The sequence below is a fragment of the Callorhinus ursinus genome, unplaced genomic scaffold, assembly GCF_003265705.2.
Source record: "Callorhinus ursinus isolate GAN/ISIS: 27379988/994484 unplaced genomic scaffold, GSC_fseal_2.0 scaffold14, whole genome shotgun sequence".
Taxonomy (NCBI): domain Eukaryota; kingdom Metazoa; phylum Chordata; class Mammalia; order Carnivora; family Otariidae; genus Callorhinus; species Callorhinus ursinus.
Window position 1 is genome coordinate 43413145 of NW_027397076.1, and position 21383 is coordinate 43434527.

At 38.1% G+C, this 21383-nt stretch overlaps 1 pseudogene; it reads left to right on the top strand.

Moving 5' to 3' along the window:
- Positions 1 to 15609: 15609 nt before the first annotated feature.
- Positions 15610 to 17395, top strand: LOC112832388 (protein TFG pseudogene; annotated as a pseudogene).
- Positions 17396 to 21383: the final 3988 nt, after the last annotated feature.

Here is a 21383-nt window from a genome sequence, read left to right on the forward strand (position 1 = left end):
TTGATGATCACTATGTTTATTTTTTATTTTTTATTTTTTGATGATCACTATGTTTAATCTGGTCTCCTTTGGCTATTTATGCTAGTGCTCACTTCTAGATTAGGTCTCTACCTGTGGTTGCCCTTAATTCCCAAATCCAGACTCTGCCACCTTATCAAATCAGCCCTTGAGTCCCTGCAGCTAGAATCACACCTTGATGCTTATATATGTAGTTAGCTTTCACAAATGCTCCTGTACCATCACCCCAAGCTGTATTGGAAATGGATATTTTTGAGGCTTCTCCCAAGAAGTTTCAAACCTTTCATAAGCTAAGGAAAGTGTGCCACTAATCAGTGTTCTGTGACAGTTGCATACCTACCTGAATATTTCTGAAATGCCTTCCTCTTACACTGCCCTCCTACTGGTCAACCTCTAAGAAGAAAAGAGAGGATGAAGAATGAGGGTTCTGGTATCCTTACCATTTAATCTCTTTAACTTCTCCCCTCTTCCAAAAGTGTCAGAATCAAAAGGATGGAATATCTTCCAATTAGAAGAAGATACATCATTTGTGCTATAGAATTCCTTGCATTTTAGATATACCCACTTGTATCCTTGTGGTATAATTTCACATGTTCCTTTATCCCCACATATTTCTGTTAACTGGTAGTTATATCTAGAGGCTTGATTTGATCTGTTCTGGTTGTTTTTGTTTTGTGGAGGTTATTTTTTCAGTTTGTTTTCCCCCCATATCAGGAGGCACATAATGTGAAGTTCTTTCCTCTTTTTGTAATGTTAGCATAGATGTGAATATTTAGGTTAATGATAGCTTAATAGCTTAAATCTTCCATTAAAAAGTTTCATATCAATCTTTCCCCTAATGTTTTAGCATTCACTCATAATCATAAACCAGCTCCATTATGTCATTAGGTAAAAGTCTTATTTATTATATGCCAAAGATCAGTCTACATTGATTTACTTCAAGGGAATTTTTACTTGGGTTTCTAAGGACTATGTACGAAGGCAAGCACTGCAGTGCTCAATTAATAGCCAACCTCCCAGCCCCAGCCTAATGGCATTTTATTCTTTTGTTAACGTAATGGACTTTGAGTTACTTTTTAATGACCTTACACAATCAACTCTTCCCATGAGAGAGAATTCTTTGCTGTACATTATTTTTAGGTATCTATAATGCAATGTGTGTTTTGAAAGCACTTTATATTTTGTCTCCTAATAACTAGCTATTCTTTCATAATTTTGCTTTCATACAGGGCAAAGTATGCAACCAGATAAACTAACAAACCAGAGAGTAGCACACACTTCAATTGATGTGCACAAAAAAATTCAAGAGAAAGTAAATTTATAGAATAATCTCAAGTAGTGATAATCTACAAAAAATATGTTGATATGATGAAAGCTAACTGTGGGATGGAAAAGGTAGTCATAGAGGCTCTCTCTGAAGCAGACCCAACTGAGCTGAGACCTGAATTGAGAAGGAGCTGGTTATGCAAAGAGTGCTGGGAAAGCATCTCAGGCTTAGGGAAGAGCCATCGCAAAGAGCTTAATGAAGGACTGAGTTTCGCCTCCTTGAAAACCTGAGAAAAGATTAGTGTGGTTATAGCATTATAAGTGAGGAGCAGAACTGTTCGAAATAAGATCATGTAAATAGATAAAGGCCACATTATATAGGTCTTTTAGTGGAGGCTATGATAAGGAATTTGAAGTTTATTTGAACCATAAAAAAATAATTGTAAGTTTTGAGTATAGTGGTAACATGATCTTATTTAAGGTTGTCAGAAGACTAACTGATATGCTCAGAAAGGATCTGGAAGAGCTGAAGGATGAGAGTGGAATTAGAATAACCAAAGGAGAAGATGACTGCAGTATTCCAAGGAAGAGATTGTGGCCTAGCTTAGGTGGTGGCAATAGATAAAGAAGACACAATGACAGGCTCAAGCAGTATTTTGAAAGTAAAACAGACAGGGATTTCTGAGAAATTGGATGGGACCAATGCTGAGGAAAAGAAAAGAATCAGTGTAAAACTCTCTGTGTAAGCAAATGACGGATGGTTATGTCATTAACTGCGATGGAGAAAATGGGGAGAAGCAGTTTTGTAGACTCCTGGTTTGACCTTGATAACTTTGAGATTTCTATTAGACTTATAACTGAAGCTCTCAATAGGCTGTTAGATATATGGCTGTGGACTCCTGGAATTCAGGGGGACAGGTCGTGTAGCTCAAGAGATAAAGTTGGAATCCTTTAGCAAAAATACTGAATAGATAAGAAAACCTAGAAAGAGAGTATAAGCAGAAAACAGCAACTGACACTGCCCCAACACTCGACCACTCTAACAGAAGTCAGTTAAAAGAAGAAAGAGCACAGGACCTTAGGAGGAGCTGTCAATGGGAGAAAATTAGGAAACTGTACTATCAACAAAGCTAAGAGAGGAAGAGGAAAGCAGAGTGTGATGAGAGATAAAGTAACTCGTGGCTCTGGTACAGTGGAAGTCATCTGTGATTCTGACAAGGGGAAGTTCACTGGAATAGGCACATATGTAAAAATAACATGATTTGAAGTGAATGGGTGATTTTACAAAGTAAAATAGGAATTCTACATTACTGGGGAAATTTTGATGTAAAAATGAGCAGAATACTGGATCATACATAGAAAGGGGAGAAGTGGTCAAAGTGATCATCCCCTTGTTGTCAAAGGATTTGATCATGTGTTTTGTATACTGAAAAAAACAATCTATCTGAGCGGTAGAAATGGATGTTGTAATAGAAAGAGGGAGGGAAAACAGCCTCATTAAAATCCCTGAGAGTGACAGACAATGGGATGCTGTATTGATCAGGGTTCTCTAGAGAAACAGTACCAAAACGATGTCTATAAGTCTAAATCTAAATCTCAAACTCTCCCTCTCCCTCACTCCCTCCCTCTCTCCCTATCTCTCCCTCCCCCGACCCTTTCTGGCTGAAACAATTATGGAGGCAGAAAAGTCCCATCTCACAGCTGGAGAAAAGCTGGTGGTGTAACTCCAGCCTGAATCTGAGGGCCTGAGGACCAGAGAAGAAAATGGTGTAAACTCCAGCCCAAGGGTAGGAGAATACCAATGTCCCCACTCAAAAGGCAGGCAGGAAGGTAACAAATCCTCCCTCCCTCCATTTTTGTTCTATTCAGGCCCTCAATGAATTGGAGGACCCCAACCCTCTTTGGAGAGGATGATCTGCTTTATTGACTCTATGGAATCAAATGCTAATCTCATCCAGAAACCCCCTCATAGACATACCCAGAAATAATGTTTAATCTCGACACCCCATGGTCCAGTCAGGTTGACACATAAAATTAATAATAACAGATGTGGAGTGGAAGAGTTGGGTTTGTCTCTGTTTAGAGTAGACAATTTTTCTCTATAAATTGTTAAAAAAGAGAAGGCAGAAAACATCAATAGAGATGAAAGAAAGGTTTGAGTAAGTCATTTGATTTGTTCTATTTTATTATGAGTCAAGGGCATCAGCTTAATATGAGGGCCGAAGAGAGAATGCGGGAAGCTGGAAGAGGAAGTATAGTCCTATGAGGGGTGGGGATTTAACCAGGGGGTAGAATAGGATTTCAAGTTTATTTCAGTGCCTATTCAAGGCATATAACTTGGAATTTAGGACAGTAGTTGAATTCAACAAGAAAGGGTTTAGCCAGGCAGTTAAATGGTGAAAAAGGGGGACAACAGTATTGAGAACATTTGCAAGGGAATGGCTATGATGATAGAAACTATGGATGTGAGGAAGTAATAAATGGTGAAAAAATTATGGGGTGAGAAAATGGAAGGTCTCAATAAAGATAAGATATTTTGGAGTGATGCTTAGCATAAGTGACATGGAGTTAGTAGTTTAAGAACGTGCACTTGAAATTGAAATTTTGAAAGAGGAACAGCAGAGACAGAATAAGAACTTCAGAGCTACCAGACACTGCAAAGGCTTGGGGGAGCCCCTTATAAAATACAACGTAAAAATAAGTTCCAATCTATAAAAGAAGTGGGAGGAGATTTAAAAATTAATTTTTTCATGACAATTATTTCAATACTGCTTATATAATAGTATTACAGAATTCTTCTGAAAATAACCTTGTGCCATGTTAGTGGTTATGTGTTGCAAGTGCCCTAAGCAAGGGATCAGCCTGCCTTTCAAGTACTTGAGCTCTGTACTTCACTTCCCATGAATGATTAGGTGGGATGGCACTTGTGGAAACCATAGACTAAATTATTAATTTCTCTATTCTGAAATGTTATCATCTGCAAAGTGCTGATAATAATACCTAAATAGGGGGAGTGTTTGACAGAGTTTTCTTTAAATAAATCTAAAGAATCCGAGGTTAAACAATATGGTTTTGATTTTTCCTGCAGCACCTTCTGGAGACTTTATTCTGCTTATGTGTATTATGACCCTGAGTGAGGAGGAAGTTGGTTTTATTTGTTCCAAATTTTCCAAAGTTCTTTGATGACAAAACTATTTGTAAAACACTAATTTTCCAAGGATCGTACTGGAAAATCCTGAGATACACTGTTTCTTAGGATTTCCTTGCCTCAATGTTATGGTAATATCAGTGTTTAATAAATGGATTAGGTGTGAATATTGAAGACAAAATGTAGTTAAGATCTGTGAATGCAGTCATTAAGAAGGAAGAAACTATGGCTCTTACCTTCAAGGAATTTGAAATCTAAGTATTTTTGGCTCTCCAAAATTATCCCTGCCCCCAGTCCTTCAAGGGATACTTTTTATCCTTCCCATTGTCCTGGCAGTAGCACTCTCCAAAGAACATGTAGTCAGTAATTAATTATTCTAACAAAATGGCAGGAGTCTAGGATATAACTCAAAATTGTCAAATAACAACACTCTGAGACAGATCACATCTGGTGCAAACATCCTCATCAACATCTTCAAAGTAAAGGAAGTGACTTTATTAGACCTTTTCAAGACTAGATAGGGAGATTAAAAAAAAAGATTAAGAAAATCAATATATCTTTTTACACACTGGCCTACAGTCAGACAACAGAGACTTACAGCTACAAGCCAAACTTAAAATCAGAATCTCTAATGTCACCTAACCTTAATGAGCAAAACTGAGATAATAGACATGTGACCCCCATTTACTCAAACACTTTGATTAGTCCTATCTATGTGCCAAGCTCAACATTTAAAAGAAACAGAACCACTAATAAGTTCTTACAGCCTAGTCCATGCCCTCTAATTATAAAATGGTACGGAGAAGGGCTGATGAGCAATGGCAAGATCCTGAATGTTAATAGTTGTTGCAACCAAACATGCACTGGACCAGAGAATAAGGTGTACCTGTGGATCCATCTATAGGATAATTTACTCAACCATTCTAGGCATTCTCAAAGTGTGGTCCTGGATCAGCATCTTGAGCATCACCTGGGAATGTGTTAGAAAAGAAAATTCTGGCCCCTTAATCAGACCAATTGATTAAAAAACTGTGAGTGGAGCCCAGCAATCTGTATCTTAGCAAACCTTCGAGGTGTTTCTCATGCACTCTCAAATTTGGAAACTATTGATCTACCCAAATCATTGCAACAATTTCCCTAGGAATGTAGTCTTTTCTCAGAAAATCCCCCCATTAAAAAAATCCTGTACCTTTTCTTTGTCCTTGTCTGCATATAGCAATAGCCTAATCCCATAGGGAACATGAAAGAACAATTATAAAAGACAGTCAGAAAAGAGGCACTGGCCTCAGTCATCAGACAAAGTTATGTATGCTAACAGTGATGTGATGAGAAAGGGTCACTGATTAGCAGACCTGGCCACAACTGCACACAGCTGCAAGGTCAGAAGCATCATATTCATTGGCAAGAAGCTACACAAATAATTCTTTAATTAAAATGCCTGTTGTGTACCTAAACAAAATGAACCACTAATATTTAACTTATCATTATGAAAAGTCCTATTGATTATGAAATGTTAAAAATATATTAAATCAAATTCTGAGCCATTTGTCCACAAAGTAATAGGACACTGTGGGAGCCTTGCTGATAAAAGAGGGGATATTTCATGATGACCTGCTGAGGAAGATTTATGTTTTCAAAATTTAGATACATGAGATAGCACTCATTTAGCTGCCATTGTAAATCCATTAGGAATATGTTGAATAGCAGCCAAAGAGAAACCTGTGACAATATGACCAAGTCAAGCAGAACATATTTAGTTTTAGAGTCTATGAAATGTTTATCCTACCCTCAAACATTCCCTACTATCAGCTTTGGCTGTGGCTCCCTGCTCCATCATCAGGTGGCTCCGCTCCTGCTAGTCAGTTTCATCCAGAAGAGAACACAGCCAACCTTGTCCTGTCCAATCAGCAGCTGGCTGCTTATCTGACCAGAACAGCTCCATGGGGCAAAGTTCCCCTCTCTGAGATAAACAGTCCCTTCCCATTCCAGGAAAAAAATTGGCTCTGGAAAAGTAGTGTGTGCAGAGCAAGCTTACAAGGAAAAATAGAAAAGAGAAGCCATAATGGGACATGGTAGAGAAAAAGGGATAAAGATGGAAGGAGAAGATGGTAAAGAAGAATAATTAGGGAAGTAAAGCAGAAGGGCAAAAGGAAAAACATAGCTATTATCACTCAAACTTAGAAAGATAATATAGTATTTAAATATTTGCAAACTATCTCCCCTGCAAACAAACCACCACAACAAAATGGACAGTTGATACTTTATGTCCACACAATAGCTCCACTTCTATGGGGAAAGTTTCCCTACCCAATTCAATACAAATTATCTTTGTATTGGTTTCTGTCAGTCTTTCAAATTTCTTATAAAGGTTTAAAACATCAGGCCTGTGATTAAGGATATATTAGCAGTATTGCCCAATTTGGCAGTTACTTTTTAAGTCCCATATTATAGGAAAAATGCATCTATAACTGAGACCTGATTTTATTCTCTAAAGTAACTAGAGTTGAACGAGTTTATGCTCTAACACCTATTTTTCAGTGAAGAATAAGGTGACCAGTAGAGTTGAGTCTTATGGCATCAGGGGATCTTTCTCATTCACGTTTGTGATTCATTATCTGGATGCTAGTTCATTACTTTCATTGACTACAGAGATAGCACTGCACTCACATGAGTTCATCAGGTTGAGTTGTGGGGAAAAAATCACATTTCTTGTCAAGAGATTATTTACAAATTTCCACTTTTTAAAAGAAGGTTACTAACCATATATCTAGATGACTTAGAAGAGTATAATAATGTAAAATATTTAAAATGCTAATTAATATTAATCATAATGGATATCCTCCAGTGTCATGAAAACCTATCAGTCTCAAAAAGAGGAATCTGTCTTACTATACCTTTTGTTTTGTTTTACTATAAATATTAGAATTTGACAGGGATTTTACCACACTTTATTTTTTATCATAAATTCTTAAATTATATGAGGCCAAAATTCATAACGATGATTAATTCTAATTAAGAGGTAAAAACTTTTAAAGCTTTCTACTTAATTAATATATAAATTGCATTATCTCTGTTATTCACAAGTATTTCTATATGAAAATATATTATTCTCATGCCATATGCTAATGTTACTATTACAGAGGAAGCCAATCTTATATAAAAATATAGAGTATTCTTGAACATAATATTAAATCAAAATTGCCAGATAGGAAGACAGATATGCAAATTGTAACTTTTACTTTTTTGTCACTCGTTTCAGTGTGCACACACACAAATTCAGCTATCAGAATGGTTATGCCATATAAATAATCATTGTAATCTATAAAAGTCAAAGCAATTATGCAATTTTCTACTGAATTGAATTTATATCTCAACTACCTGTAATTTAAAAAAATAATTTGCTTTATTACACCCAAAACCGTAAGATACCTAGGAATAAATCTAACCAAAGAGGCAAGGAATCTGTACTCAGAAAACTATAAAATATTCATGAAAGAAATTGAGGAAGACACAAAGAAATGGAAAAACGTTCCATGCTCATGGATTGGAAGAGCAAATATTGTGAAAATGTCTATGCTACCTAGAGCAATCTACACATTTAATGCAATTCCTATCAAAATACCATCCACATTTTTCAAAGAAATGGAACAAATAATCCTAAAATTTGTATGGAACCAGAAAAGACCCTGAATAGCCAGAGGAATGTTGAAAAAGAAAAGGAAAACCAGTGACATCACAATTCCAGAATTCAAGCTCTATTACAAAGCTGTCCATCAAGACAGTATGGTACTGGCACAAAAACAGACACATAGATCAATGGAACAGAATCGAGAGCCCAGAAATGGACCCTCAACTCTATGGCCAACTAATCTTTGACAAAGCAGGAAAGAATGTCCAATGGAGAAAAGACAGTCTCTTCAACAAATGGTGTTGGGAAAATTGGACAGCCACATGCAGAAGAATGAAACTGGACCATTTTCTTATACCACACACAAAAATAGACTCCAAATGGATGAAAGACCTAAATGTGAGACAGAAATCCATCAAAATACTTGAGAAGAACACAGGCAACAACCTCTTTGACCTCAGCCACAGCAACTTCTTCCTAGAAACATTGCCAAAGGCAAGGGAGGCAAGGGCAAAAATGAACTATTGGGACTTCATCAAGATAAAAAGCTTTTGCACAGCAAAGGAAACAGTCAACAAAACCAAAAGACAACCAACAGAATGGGAGAAAATATTTGCAAATGACATATCCGAAAAGGGCTAGTATCCAAAATCTATAAAGAACTTATCAAACGCAACACCCAAAGAACAAATGATCCAATCAAGAAATGGGCAGAAGACATGAACAGACATTTTTCCAAAGAAGACATCCAAATGGCTAACAGGCACATGAAAAAGTGTTCAACATCACTTGGCATCAGGGAAATCCAAATCAAAACCTCAGTGAGATACCACCTCACACCAGTCAGAATGGCTAAAATTAACAAGTCAGGAAACGACAGATGTTGGCAAGGATGCAGAGAAAGGAGAACCCTCCTACACTGTTGGTGGGAATGCAAGCTGGTATAGCCACTCTGGAAAACAATATGAAGGTTCCTTAAAAAGTTGAAAATAGAGCTACTGCATGACCCAGCAATTGCACTACTGGGTATTTACCCCAAAGATACAAATGCAGTGATCCAAAGGGGCACATGCACCCCAATGTTTATAGCAGCAACATCCACAATAGCTAAACTATGGAAAGAGCCTAGATGTCCATTAACAGATGAATGGATAAAGAAGATGTGGTATATATACACAATGGAATATTATGCAGCCATCAAAAATTGAAATCTTGCCATTTGCAATGATGTGGATGGAACTAGAGGGTATTATGCTAAGCGAAATAACTCAGAGAAAGACAAGTATCATATGATCTCACTGATATGAGGAATTTGAGAAATAAGACAGAAGATCATAGGGGAAGGGAGGGAAAAATGAAACAAGATGAAACCAGAGAGGGAGACAAACCATAAGAGACTCTTAATCTCAGGAAAAAAACTGAGGGTTGCTGGAGTGGAGGGGGGTGGGAGGGATGGGGTGGCTGGGTGATGGACATTGGGGAGGGTATGTGCTATGGTGAGCACTGTGAATTGTGTAAGACTGATGAATCACAGACCTGTACCCCTGAAACAACTAATACATTATATGTTAATTAAAAAAAAGAAAGAAAGAAAAAAAGTAATTCGCTTTATTTGTGAAAGACTTTTCAGAGAAAGAAATCCAATATCATCCCTTGACTTGCAGTTGAAAGACTGAGTGGCTGGTTTTTGGTCAGTAAATGTTTTGATACTGCCATCCACCAAAAGAAAACAAAAATGAAAACATAAAACTTTTATATTTCAGACAGCTCTTACCAACTTCAAAACGTTTTCAATTCAATAAACTTGGTATGCCTGCTATGTGTCAGTAATATTAAGTAGGCATCTTGATTGACACCTTCAGAGCATAAAAGATTTTAAGGACTAATATAAATATTCTGCTTCATTACCTTCTGGTCCATAACTCACTCATTCATTCATTCATTGATTCACCCATATTTATTCATAGTTAATATACATTGCCTGAGCACCAACAATGTACTAAGCACTATACTAGGCCTTGGGAAGGCACAGGTTGACATTTTAGAAATTTCTGCTCAAAGAATTTAATGGGAGAGACAGTACATAAAATAAGGATTTCAACAGAACATAATCATGAACAGTGATCCAAAGTATGTAACCGGTGCATTTAAATTGGAATCTTAAGCCTAGACTTCTTAGAGGAAGTGATATTTTGCTGAATAACGAGAAGCCTTGTGAAGAGGCAACCAAAGGGTTTGAAAGTACATAATAGTGTGGGCTGAAGTATGGAGGTTTAGAGCCAAGCCAGTAATTGATGGAGGAATTCAATGTGGTAGATTTGTCCCAAAAAGGAGTACTGATGCCCAGGAGTAGCAGAAGTTGAAACTAGAAAGAAACAGGAGTCAGATTACAAGGGATTGGGTGATACGTGAAGGAGAATGAAGGTTATCTTGAACATGATGAAGAGGCATGGAAAGAAATTACACAAATTGCTTTTAAGAAACACTTCTCTGAATCCCAAAGTTCATAAAGAAACACAAAAGGCTCCAAAGAGACAAAGAAGTCTTGAGAAAGAACAAAGCTGGAGGTATCACAGTCAGTTCTGATTTCAAACTATGTTACAAAGCATAAAAAAGACACATAGAACAACAGAACACTATAGAGGGCCCAGAAATAAGCCCATGCATATATGGTCTTCAGCATATATCTTCAACAAAGCACTTTCAGACAGGAAATTTGTCCAGGAATTGTTCTGAATCAGTGTGTTTCTTAAGGGGAAGGAGGTCCAGAGCTTCTCCCTCAACCATGTTGCTGACATCTCTCAGGGAAATAGCATGAATGAGAGTAAATATACTTGATTTTTTTTTTTTTGTCCTCTAGTCATCTTGCTCCAAAGATTTGTTTTACCTGCCCTAGTACCATGTTTTTACTAAATGCCAGAATCAGTACAGTACTATATGCTATCTCAAAGACATTAAAACAAGCAGGAAATTAACAATGTCCAATATTGGGAAGGGGCTGGCCTTTATTTTCTGGGGACATAGGCAAAAATGAAGAGAAATGTGAGAAACGCCAAAATTATAGAGAGAGTAAAGGTGAATAAAATCACTGTAGTCACATACAGCAGGGTGGATTAGCTAAAGTCATTTTCAAATTGACTTTTATCGATGAAGATATTACATTTAGAAAAAGCTTAATGTTTTCGTTAAATTTATGCCAGTTCTTTATTGCAGTTTTTCAGGTTCATATTTGTATTTGTATTTGTGTGTATATATGCATTTGGATTTAGAGTTAAGCTATGTGGTTCTTTAATTTGAAGGGTTTCAGTTTATCAACAACAGGACACAGTTTAAACTCTGTATCTGGCCATACAGTGTGATGGTATCTGACTTTTGTCAATCCCTTTATAATCATATTTTGCAGATATTCCCTGCCTTTCATAAGCCAACAACATCAAACTGTTTATGGTTCCTTCTATCTTGCTTTTGTTCATGCCTAAAATCTCTGAATTACCTCATTAACTGTAAGTGTCAGTTTTGCCATTAGGTATTCCAAGAAGCTTCACTTGACTTTCCCAAGCTGAGTTGTACATCTCATCCTTAGTATCTCAATAACAATGGGCCAGATCTCCATGACTACACCCCCCCATCCCCGCTAAGCAGGGAGCCCGATGCAGGGCTCGGTCCCAGGACCCTGGGGGATCATGACTCTAACCAAAGGCAGACGCTTAACATTTTCTATGTTACTTATAAGTATATACCTATACTTTCCCTCCTCATTTCAATTTATTGAAAATGAACATTCTAACACTCTCTACCATGCTTTAAAATGCTGGGGATCAATCAATACCACCAAGAAAGTGAAAAAGTCCCACATAATTGGAGAAAAGTTTTTCAAATCACATAATTGATAAGAGACTTATATCCAGAACATATAAAGAACTTTTGCAACTCAATAATAAAAAGACAAATAATCCAATTAAAAATAGACAAAGGATCTAAATGGACATTTCCCCAAAAAAGGATATACAAATGGCCAATAAGCACAAACCACAATAAGATACCACTTCATCACCAGTAGGATGGCTATAACAGAAACAACAGACACTTTTGACAAGTGCACGTGCACACACACACATACTCTATCAGATGTTGAAAAGGATGTGGAGAAATTGGAACCCTCATATATTACTGGTAGAAATGTAAAAGGGTACAGTTACTTTGGAAATTGGTTTGGCATTTCCTCAAAATGTTGAACATAGGGTTGCCATATGTCCCAGTAGTTCCACTCCTAGGTATATACCCCAAGGGACTGAAAACATATTCACACCAGAACTTGTATGTGAATATTCATAGAACCCTTAGTCATAATAGCCAAAAAGTGGAAACAACCCAAATGTGTATCAACTGATGAATGGGGACAATTAGATGTTGGTAAAAGGATACAAACTTTTCAGTTGTAAGATGAGTAAGTTCTAGGCATTTAATGTACAGTGTGGTGATTATAGTTAACAATACAATATTGCATACTTGAAATATAGATAAGTAGATCTTAAATGTTCCCACTATAACAACAAAAATGGTAATTATATGAGGTGAAGGATTTTGTAATATACATGTGTATCAAATCATTACACTGTATGCCTTAAACGTATACAATATTATATGTCAATTATACCTCTATAAAACTGGAAAAGAAAATCCTAAAGCAAAACAAAACAAAAACAATGGGCAGTGACTGCTAATGGCAATGAGTTTTCTTTTGGGGGTGATATAAGTAGTAGGAAATCCAAATTTTATTTTGGTAATGATTGAACAACTCTATTAATATGCAAAACAACAATAACAACATTGAATTATATATTTTAAATGGTCGAACTGAATAGTTAAATGGTATGTGAATGGTTAAATGGTATATGAATCAGATTTCACTGAAGCTGTTTCAAAACAACTCAAGCGTTAGGTCATGACAAAGCAGTTACATTTCCTCATATACTCACAGATCAGTTATGTTCTCTGCCCTCTGGGAAAATACATGGGAAGTTAAATTGTAATCAAAAGCCTGCTTGATAGATACAGATTTAGAACAAAGAATTTTGGTAATCTAAGCAAGCTTCTGGCACTTATCTTTGATTAAGGAAATAAACCTTCCTGTCAAGGGTTTTAGTATCTGAGCCCCTTTGCCTAGTCAGACTTTCCCAGATGTCCAGAATGGAGCATAATTCTCCTTTCTCACTTTTTTGTCTTTTGTACTGTCTATGGACACTTTCATAGAAGCCGTTTTATTTAACGCAGCTTGCTAATAGCATAAACCAGAGTTTCGAATATCCCCCAACAGCCAGACTTAGCCTGAGGCTATTCATTAATATTTTGATTAGAAGCAGCTTCTGAGCCACTCAATGGTCGGGATGCTATATGGTATTACAGTCTGAAGAGAGAATCAACTTTTCTGTTTACCCAAGTCCAGGGCCTTGTTTGATACAGAACATTGCCCCACAAAAGATCATTTTGAGGATCATTTAGATGTACTGCTAAGAAATGGTACACATTTTGTTCGTCTGAGGTGGCCCTGATACTTTCCTACTTTCCCACGCACCTTCCAGCCAACCTCATCAAGAAGACATGACGGTTGGTTGACTCCCTGGCTGGGACCAGGTGATCAAGGTCTTTCCACCCTCTCTCCAGACCTTGGGATGTACGTTCTGCCCACCATTCTCACAGTAGGAGCTCTTTCAAGGACATTGTTTTGAGGGTAAACTCTTACTGGACCATCTGGACTGAATATACAGTTGAACCCAATTAAGGCTGCTCTATACCTGTTTAAGATCTGAAGGATGGGTGTGGAGATCTAGTCATCTTGCAGCCACTCAAGAAAAGCTCTGTATGTAAGTTCCTTATTTGTTAAAACTGCCATTTCCCAGTCTGGAGTGGCCTGCCTCTTTCTCCCATCTCCCCTTGCCCTCAGTATATAGAGTCAGCTTCAGATTTCATCCAGGGAACTCCCAAGGTTGCCAACCAACACCTTAGCTTCACCTTCACCTTCACCTCCGTTGCATCATCCAGCTCATTCTGATGTGTATTTTGACATTTACTTGCGTTAACAGGAAGGAACCAATTCCTTTACAGTGAATGGATATGACAAACATGTTTCATACATGTGAGAGACTACCACAGAAACAAAATGTTTGCTTCTCTTGAGCGTTTTGTTCGATTTCAACCTTAAATAAGGAGTATTCCAGCAGTTCCAAAAACTAACCCAGTTAGCACAATCAGAGAACTAGGAAATTCTGTCTTCTGTACAGGGTGTGCTAGTGACATGACAATGGAAGGCTTGGGAACGACCTGGCTGGAAAAACCTGCAACGAGTTAGAAAACAACATGTATGTGCTTTCTAAGAGTTGGTAAATGCGTTAAGACATTTTATAATTTTTTTAAAGATTTTATTTATTTATTTGACAAGACATAGCCAGAAAGGGAACACAAGCAGGGGGAGTGGGAGAGGGAGAAGCAGGCTTCCCACTGAGCAGGGAGCCCGATGCAGGACTCAATCCCAGGACCCTGGAATCATGACCTGAGTGGAAGGCAGACACTTAATGACTGAGCCACCCAGGCACCTCTTTTTTTTTTTTATAATTTTTTTCATTACCACATTTTATTTTTTTATTTTTTTAAAAGATTTTATTTATTTATTTGAGAGAGAGAAAGCACATGATGGGGGGAGGGTCAGAGGGAGAAACAGACTCCCTGCGGAGCAGGGAGCCTGATGCGGGACTCGATCCAGGGACCCCAGGATCATGACCCAAGCCGAAGGCAGTCGCTTAACCAACTGAGCCACTCAGGCACATTACCACATTTTAAATAAATGATCTGCAGCTATGGTCAATAATCCAAAGAAAGCCTAAGTGCTACAAGAAGATACATTCTCCTTTGTGGAAAACACCGGTGTTGGTTTTTCCCCTCAAGATCCTTGCCTGCAGGAGATGATGGTAGCTGCTCCCCATAAAAAGCTTTATGCTTTTGCAGACTATACTGATAAAAGTAAAACATAATTCCTGGAAATATGCTAGATAGTTGCCCCCTCTTAATTTAAGTTTCTGTTTTTGTCGTAACAGTATTCAGCTAAATGGTCCCAAAGTGTTATATGTTATGGAGATAATAACTAGGTGTTCTCTATATGTATGTAAATATGAAAATTCAAGAGCTGGATAATATGTGGGCCTGGTTTAAACTGATCTTGTGTTCTCAATTACCTTAATTACGCCACTTTAGTCTATGCTGTTAGATGTCAAGAACATAAGTGAGAAAACTGAAAGAACTATACCATCCATAATGGAAAGGTTGGAGAGTCACAGAAACTTGGCTCAGGCCAATTTAATTCAAGAAGCACTTACTGTAATAGGCATAATGTTACATATAAAGACAAACTTCTTGTTTTGTTCCTATCTAGCTATAGGATTTAGAAAAAAACATCTTAGACTGGGCCCGAGATCTCGCTAGGCTTGGTGGGTCCGTGCGATTGGCCGGGGCCCGCGCGAGCTTACTAGCGAGGTGCGACGGCACCGGTGGAGGGCACCGGAGTGGGCCGTGACCGCAGCCACCCCATGATGCCCCGGAGCCAGCCCGGCGTCTGCCTCGCACCGGTCAGTCTTTCCGTAGAGTTGTATGTACAGAACATCCTGGAGTCCACCATGAATGGACAGTTGGACCTAAGTGGGAAGCTAATCATCAAAGCTCAACTTGGGGAGGATATTCGATGAATTCCAATTCATAATGAAGATGTTACTTACGATGAATTAGTGCTAATGATGCAGCGAGTTTTCAGAGGAAAACTCCTGAGTAATGATGAAGTTACAATAAAGTATAAAGATGAGGATGGCGATCTTATAACAATTTTTGATAGTTCTGACCTTTCTTTTTCAATTCAGTGTAGTAGAATACTGAAACTGACATTATTTGTTAATGGCCAACCAAGACCCCTTGAATCGAGTCAAGTGAAATATCTCCCTCGAGAGCTAATAGAACTGCGAAATAAAGTGAATCGCTTGTTGGATAGTTTGGAACCACCTGGAGAACCAGGACCTTCCACCAGTATTCCTGAAAATGATACTGTGGATGGTAGGGATGAAAAGCCTGCTGCTTCTGATTCTTCTGGAAAACAGTCTACTCAGGTTAGGGCAGCAAGTATGTCAGCTTTTGATCCTTTAAAAACCAAGATGAAATCAATAAAAATGTCATGTCAGCGTTTGGCTTAACAGATGATTAGGTTTCAGGGCCACCCAGTGCTCCTGCAGAAGACCGTTCAGGAACCCCCGACAACATTGCTTCCTCCTCCTCTGCAGCTCATCCGCCAGGAGTTCAGCCACAGCCGCCCCCGTATACAGGAGCTCAGACACAAGCAGATCAGAGTGAAGGTCAGATGTACCAGCAGTACCCGCAGCAGGCCGGCTATGGTGCTCAGCAGCCACCCCAGCCACCCCAGCCACCCCAGCCGCCCCAGCAGTACGGTATCCAGTATTCAGCAGGCTATAGTCAGCAGACTGGACCCCAACAACCTCAGCAGTTCCAGGGATATGGCCAGCAACCAGCTTCCCAGGCACCAGCTCCTGCCTTTGCTGGCCAGCCTCAACAGCTGCCTGCTCAACCACCACAGCAGTACCAGGCGAGCAGTTACCCTCCACAAACTTACACTACCCAAACTTCTCAGCCTACCAGTTATACTGTGGCCCCTGCCTCACAACCTGGAATGACTTCAAGCCAACCCGGGGCCTATCAACCGAGACCAGGTTTTACTCCACCTCCTGGAAGTACTATGACTCCACCTCCAAGTGGACCTAACCCTTATAAACGCACCTGCCCTCCCTTTGGTCAGGGCTATACCCAACCTGGACCTGGTTATCGATAAAGAGGCTCAGCTACACTGATGAATGTAGCTGATAGCGGTTTGCCTCCCAAAAGACTCCGGTACTACTATTTTAATTTGTATTGAAGTTCAGAAATTTAAAAAGCAGAGCATTTTTTATGGTATCATTGTTGCTGTTAATTGAAAGTATAATTTGCTGGAACACAAAAAGATCAAAATGAAAGTTTTTTTCTTCCCTTGCTTAAAAGTGTAGCAGCTGCCTAGTTATTTTGGAACACTACTCTGATGTGCATAAAGTGATTGACTTTCTAGCTTGCCTTGTCCGGAGGATATTAAAACGCTAGGCTGAAGTTTAGCCATCTGAACTTGGCTTTTTATTATTAACATGATGTACTAAAATATAGATCCCTTTGAGAAAACAACTAGGTATTATGTATAAAATGTAACATTGATAGGTTAATAAAGATAATTGAATCAAAAAAAAAAAAGAAAAAAACATCTTACACCTCTGGGCTTTTTTCTGCTTATTTAAAAAATGATGGTGTTGGGATAAGATGACCAACTTTTAATGATTCTTTTGTTCTTAAATTTTTAGAATCTCATGAGTCACTTCTGTAACATGTAATATAATTGCCTTATGCATATACTTAGCAATATTTTTGGATCAGTTGTTACTAAGTCACGAAGTTTTTCAAAATTCTCAGGTTATGTAAAAACAAAACAAAACAAAAATCCCACAAAAAACAAGGCATAATGTACACAAGGTCAGTTAAAAATGCACATTACAAAACGATTTTGAACTTTCATTATTAACCCAGCCTTAAAAAGAAAAAAAAAAACACTCAAGACACAGATACATTACAAAAAGGTCTGATAAGCACAAATGTAAAATAAAGAAGTTGAACTGCCTGATCATTTCTACCTGTGCAGTGAAGATATTTGTCTTTTTTGTGGGGGAGGGCTGCTTCTCAGAACCTTAACCTTCTTCTCCTGTTTGAGGATGGAGGGAAGCAAAGACACTTCAAATAATAAAATGTGAAATTGCCTGATTGTTACTTTGCCAATCCCCTAGAGATGGCCAAAGGCTCATTGAGAACCAATTTGAAGGCCAGCAGCGGCAACTCCAGAGGTGAGACACACTCTTCCTGGGGTTCAGGGGAAGGATGCCACACTGGCAGCCTGTGTGCAGGGCAGGAGGGAGCGGAGGTCCTAACTGTGTAGAGCAGGGCTCAGTGCTCACAGCACTGATGGCCTCGCTCAACTGGTTTTGTGATGTTTGACTGTGGATGTTGGTCTGCCTGCCATATTATTGATGATTTTCCATGTCGTCTGTTTTCCCGTTGACACTGTAAATTGCTCTATAGCCTTTCTATACATTTCTTTTGCTGCTTTAGTGGGTTGGAACCAGTGCATGATGTATACAACTAATACTCTGGACTGGCCCAAACATATGGTCACAATCACTTGTGCAATAATATTCAAGCTTAATTTTATAATTCTTTATTTATAGGTCTTAAACATGAATTGAAATAGGTTGATCAGAGAAGATATCTATTTTAAAGATTTTTTTTTTAAGTGATCTGTACACCCAACATGGGGTTCAAACTCACAACCCTGAGATCAAGAGTCACATGCTCCACCAACTGAGCCTGCCAGGTGCCCCAGAAGATATTTATTTTAAGGCATACATCTAATGGTGTGTTTAGAGTGCTGAATTGCTCACTATTTTCTTAATGTGTGACCTAGGTTAGGTTAAGTTCTCTAAAAATCGTTCTCTCATTTATACAAAAGGGACAAAAATCCTGCTTACCTAAAAGCTTGTTTTTAGAATTAAAAATGTATACAAAAAATATTAAGCAAAGTGCTTGGTTCAAGTAAACAATAAATATAAGCTACTACTTTTAATAAATACATTCTAATTCATATTATAGTAGAAAAAGAATACTTTTTGGATTCAATATGAAATTAAAATTTGCTTCTGCTTCATTCTAATAATATAATGTTGATGTTTTTGTTTAATTTCTGTCTCAGTTATCTCAATGTTTAAATTTTTAGATGACCTCATTAAAGTGTTTTTTAGACATATGTGTGAAATAACCCAGGCCAATGTTTAGAGAAATAAGAGAAGCTACCTATTTTATGCAATGTTTTTGGAACATTGCATTTAGTCTTTACAAAACTCAATTTCATGAAAATGAGACTTATAGAGTTTAAATGATTGCCTAGAGCCATACAGGAATACTTGCAGTCAAACCCGAGCAACACGGCTTAAAACCTTTGCCTCTTCCAATTTTTGATTCATGTGTGAGGCCCCATGGTAAACACTGAATACGTTTTAATTCCTACCCATGTTCCCCTTAACTTAAGCAAGTATCTTTATCTACGAAAAAGAAAAAAAGAGGGGGGAAGCTGAGTGATAAATTATAATAAATAAAGAGTGACTGAAGATAATTGGTGTCATGTTCTTTCTGTCCAGTGATTAGAATACTAAGGGTTATTTCAGGCACTGTCAGGACATTTACATGCATTCTGGGAGAACTAGTTCAACTCCCCTTTCCTTCAATTCTTGCACTTTGATGTCTCTGGCTTCCATTTCCTTATCTGTATAATGGGGCTACTACCGGAGTTTTTATAATGAATGAAGGAAACACATATCTGCCCTACCTAGATTAAAAATAGAGGCTATTGGGGGCGGTTGGGTGGCTCAGTGGCTTAAGCATCTGCCTCTTGATCTTTGGCTCAGGTCATGATCTCAGGGTTGTGAGATCAAGCCCTGTTCAGGCTCCATGATCAGTGTGGAGATTCTCTCCCTCACTGACCTCTCCCTCTGTCCACACCCCCCATCCTGTGCACGTGTGTGCATGCTCTCTCTCTAAAACCAAAAAAGCTATTAGTTTCCTTTCATCAGAGAAAAACAATACACAGTTGGGACCCTCCATCCAACTAAAATTGTATCTAATTCAGCCAGACTTGGGGTATCAGCAGGAACTGTGAACACCAACAGTAGTAAACAAACCCTCAGGCTAGGTTTCTGCAACTATCATGAAATTGGATCAAGACTCTGTATGTTTAGTTTTCTATGGTTTGTCAATGCAGCAGAAATATAAAACCAAGACTAGACAGTCTGGCTGCATTGCCAACATGGCATTAAGACAACAGTTGGTAGGATAAACCCACCTAATTCATATCTTAGTTTCAATTTTCCAAGGATACATTTACATGTATTTGTACAAAATGACTAATTTTTCTGCAATTTTAGTTTTTTTCATAAAGTATTTGGTTTGTCTCTTTTTACTTGTTTTAGAGCCAAGAAAAAAGGCCATTCTGCAATTTGTTCTGCTTAGTATGACATACGTGTTTTGTTGTTTTCATTAGACAAGGTGTAGAAATATGCTCTGTGTAAGTAACTTAGAAGGAATTAATTTCCTTTTTATTATCCATTTAATCCCTTAGATAATAATCTTTGATTCATCCTTCACTTATCATCCCCCAAATCCAAACAAACATACATTTCAAATTTGCCCCCTCCAGCTTTCCTCTACAATCTGATTTCAGACTCTTAGCATTTCTTGCAACCACAGCTTTTCTGTAGCACCCCCAACAACCAAACTTGTGTTTATCAAGGGCAGTCTCCACACAATTTATGCAATGATCTATCTAAATGCAAATCTGACCATGTCATTCCCAGGTTTAAAACCTACAACTAGTTCCGCATAGTCCTGAAGCTAAAGCTAAATCGCCTTAACAGGACAGAAAATAAAAAAAAATAAAACAAGCCACCATAATTTAACTCGTTCCTGCCTATCTGACCTCACCTCATGCCATTCTATATTTTATACACAAGCAACACAGAACCACTGGCAATTCTGCAGACATGCTATTACTAGTTCTCACTCCCACGTCTTTGTTCATGCCATATCCTACCTGGCTAGATCTTTGGTCTAGCTAATCCTCTTTATCCGGTGAGATTTAGCTTGGCGTTACCTCCTCAAAGTTTTCCTGACCTATCTCTCACCACCAGGCTGACTAGGTGTGTCCATATTATCTCTGCCACTATCATTTCTCCAGTCAAAAGAAAAACAATTGATTAGCAAGTCTGCTTTCTTCAAACTATTCCAAGAGTTCCTTTAGAGCAGAAAATGTTTGTTCATCATCATTGATCTTAGCACCTAGTACAATGCCTGGCATGATGCCTAAGGGGATGTTTGATTACATGAATAAACTTATGGCATAATCTGCTGGAAAATTTGTTTTCTGGTTGATTATTAAATGTCTTCCTGAAATTTCTCACATTTATGAGCTGACTCGTATTTTGCTTCAAGTCTACTGTGAAACCACCACAGTCACAAAAGACTTAATAGCACCATCATACATAAATGCAGATGGACCCCTCGAGAGTTTGCCTTGCACTGAAAATTCCTAGAGGTGATTTGGATAGAATTTTTACAGTGAGTTCTTTCAACTTTGGGGAATCTGTACAATTA